Source organism: Belonocnema kinseyi, chromosome 3, assembly GCF_010883055.1.
Source record: "Belonocnema kinseyi isolate 2016_QV_RU_SX_M_011 chromosome 3, B_treatae_v1, whole genome shotgun sequence".
Lineage (NCBI taxonomy): Eukaryota > Metazoa > Arthropoda > Insecta > Hymenoptera > Cynipidae > Belonocnema > Belonocnema kinseyi.
In genome coordinates this window covers 87,987,568-87,991,316 of record NC_046659.1, presented here as the reverse complement: position 1 = coordinate 87,991,316, position 3,749 = coordinate 87,987,568, and the positions used below count along the sequence as shown (strand labels likewise).

General features: G+C 25.3%; 1 protein-coding gene across 2 annotated transcripts in view; it reads left to right on the top strand.

The window, feature by feature from the left end:
• The window catches only part of LOC117169225 (RNA polymerase II subunit A C-terminal domain phosphatase), a 33,394-nt gene that overhangs the window by 20,851 nt on the left and 8,794 nt on the right, over positions 1–3,749 (top strand). The window lies entirely within an intron of this gene.

Below are 3,749 nucleotides of genomic sequence, written 5' to 3'. Positions count from 1 at the left end.
ATTTTTCTTCCTTTTTTATTTTTTGCAGATATTCTGGTTCCGTCAACCCTTTGACCATCATATACCATCTATTGTACCTCGAATCTATAATCTTTGTCCATCGCTCTTCTCCTTGTTTAACCAATAGCTCTAACTCTATGTCCTGCCACTCCATAACCCCTTCCTGAATATTACATACCCTTCTCATTTTTCTCCTTTCCACCTCCCATTTTGAATTTCTCACATTATCTCTCACTTCATTGTTCCGAATTTCACCGAAACATGCTTGTGCAATTTTACTTCCCTCTCCCCTTTTTAACTTCTCTTCAAACCTCCATGCTCTCTTAATTTGTCTAGTAACCATATTTTCTCTTCCCAACTCTTCTTTTAACATATATCCTGGGCAACTCCAGCTAACCCCCATTACCCACCTCAGGAATCGCTCATGCATACTCTCTACTTTCCTATGTTCCATCCCATGTTTCAATTATATAATCAGTTTACATTGCGTAGTTCGATAATCTTTCATTTAAAAAATTTTTCATTTTGGATTTTAATTTTCAAGCATAAATTTTTAATTCAAAGAATTTAAAAATGCCATTTTCAAGCCTTAAAAATTAGAAGCATTTGAAATCGACAATTTTTGATGAAATAACAATTTTGTTTGATCAACTGTAAATATAAATTATAATGATTTTTAAAATTGAACTGTACATTAAGGATTGCCAAGTGAATCGTAATAAAAAAAATTATTGTTACGAAATAATTTGTAATCAGTTCAAAATTTAGTGAACAAATGTGAACGCCCGATTTAAACTTTATCAACTATTCTTAACTTTAAAATAAGTTTAAAATTATATATTCAAAATTATTAACTTTCAAGTATTTTTATTTATTTATTTATCATCAATAATTAATTATTATATACGAATTTACTAAATTTCAAATATTGTTTGTCTAAAACTTGAAATTTTTTAATTAAGAAAAAGATCAATTGCTTAATATTTCGAATGATTTGACTGTTCATTTGAAATATATAATTAGAAAACAAATATTCAGAACTACACAAAAAACAATCATCTTTGGACGTAACAATTTTAATTGTTCTATTTGAAAACTTTTAATTTGTGTGTAAAGTTTTTGAATTTTGATGTATAAATAAATTTTGAACACCTATCATCTATAGAAAAAATTCGAGTAAGCTGAAGAGATATTTAGAAGTTCTGAAAATATGGCCTAATTTAATATTAAAATATATAAGGTTTTGCAGATTGCGAACAAATAATTTCTAAGCTTTTTTTAAACATTTTATATATTTTTGTACTTTGAAAACTTAATTTTAATAGAGTGTTTAAAAAGTTTTCGAAAATTTCAAAAAATGAATCTGGAAAATTCTAATACTTTTTAAAATTTATTAGTAGTTTTGAAAAAATTTGAACAATAATTAAAAATTTTTTGAATGAAAAATAACATGTAGATTTTTCACGATTTCAAAATAAAATTTTGAAGCTTTTTAAGGATTTTTAAACTATTTGAAATAAAAATAATTAACCTTCTAATTTAGGAAGTGTTCAGTTTATAAATAAAATGTAATGGCTCAGTTTTTAGTTCTTCTAGCTTAAAATTGCTTTAAATGATTTGCTGCTCAGTTTTTATTACTTCAAATTTATTACTTCTAAAAGTGTTTAGCTTGAGAGTTTGAATTTTTTTATTTTATTGACCGTGAAATATGTTTACGAAACGAGAAAAAACTGACAAATTACCAGGGATTTTTTTCTCTGATTAAAACAGCCACTCTGTTAATTTCGATTTCAATCAGAATGAAAGTTTTTAAATTGAAATTCAAAACTATAAAAAGTTGTATCTTTTTAATGAGAAAATTAAAAATTAAATAATTTTTAGTTTCGTGAATCCGTATTCAAAGTTTTACTTTTTTCAGTTGCAGCCTCAATAGTTCATTTTTAAGTCGAAGACGTTTCAAATCGATATATTTTAATTTCAATTAGTCTCCAAATTCGTTCCCGCATTCCCTTCTTTTCCTCCTGTATAAAGAATTTCTCTTTTTTCCACCCTATCTTAAAGAACATTTCCCTTTTTATCATTTTTTGTTTTCCTTGAATAGAAGTGAATTAATAGCATTCAATAGGAAACTCCAACTATTTTTAATTGAGCGTTATTTCTTTTCGGTTGAGAATTAGATTATTTGGTTGGAAATTTAATTATTTTCTTGAAACTTCTAATATTTTATTATAAAGTCATTTTTTAGTGTCAAAATTTTAACTTTTCTTGAATATTCGCCTTTACTGGATAGAATATTTATGCTTTTGGATGGAAAGTTTATCCTTTTGGATAGAAAAATCATTTTTCCTGGTTGAAAATTAACTTTTTTGTTGAGAAATTAACTCTCTTCTAAAGAATTTGTCTTTTTGGCATTGATAGATAGTCCAACTATTTAGTTGCACATGCAGCTGTGGATTAAAAAATTTATTTATTTTTATTTCTTGAAAATTCAACAATTTGGTAAAAAATTCACTTTTCAGTGTTGAAAATGATTTTTTATTGAAAATTCAACTTTTCAGGCTGATAATTCAACTGTCAACTAAAAAATTCGACTTTTTAACATAACAGTTTTAACTATTTGGCACTTTTTTTAGCGATGACACTATTTTTCTACTATTTCGAAAAAATTACACTAATGACACTATTTCTTTACTTTTCCTTAAGAAATATTTTTGAACTTTTTCTCTAATTGGCTAATTTGATCTCAATGATTAATTAGATGCTGTCAAAAATACTGAATTTTCAAGCCGAAAAGATGAGTTTCTAACAAAGCAACTCAATTTTCACCTAAATAGTTAAATTTTCAACCAAATAGATGAATTCTCAACAAATGATATCAATTCTGCAAACAACAGTTAATTTTTCTACCAAACTGTTGAATTTTCAACCTGGAAATATTAATTTTAACAAAATACATAATTTAATTTAAAATAAAAAGCACTTGAATATAACAAAACCAACCATACAGTTGCCTTTTTAACCAAAGAAATTGATATTCTACCAAAAAATACTAATTGTCGACCAAATACATATATTTTCTACCAAATAGTTGATTTTTCAATCGAGAAGTTTAATTTTTACCAGAAAATAAGAATTTTCAATCAAATACATAAATTTTTAACAAATTAGTTGAATTTTCTACCAAAAAAGCGAAGATTTTAACAAAATAATTTAAATTTTTAAACAAATAGTTTGAAAAATGGATGTAATGTTAGTCGAAATTGTATTTGATTAGTTTTTAGTTTATATTTTTTGTTTTCTAACATGTTTAAAATAAATAGTTGAATTTTGATAGTAAAAACGATACATTTTAAACAAAAAATGGTACAGTTAAATTTATATTAAGGATCAATTTTCAATTAAAAATGAGGCGAATCTTCTACAAAAAAGTTTAATTTTAATCCAAATAATTGAATTATGCACCAAATTGTGGAATTTTTAAACCAAAATAACGAATTTTCTGTAGAACAATTTGAGTGAATTTTCAATATAAGAAATTGAATTTTAAACGAAAAATGTAATAGTTGATATTTCAACAAAAAATATTTTTATTTAAAATAAATAAAAAACATTTGGATTCAATCAGCAAAAGCGAATTTTTAACCAAATACTTTACCAGGTGTATACATATGAAACCGGTATTGCCATCTAGCGGCCAGTAGGCACACTTGTAGGCACTGTCGGAACTTACCATTTGTGCTAATTGGCGT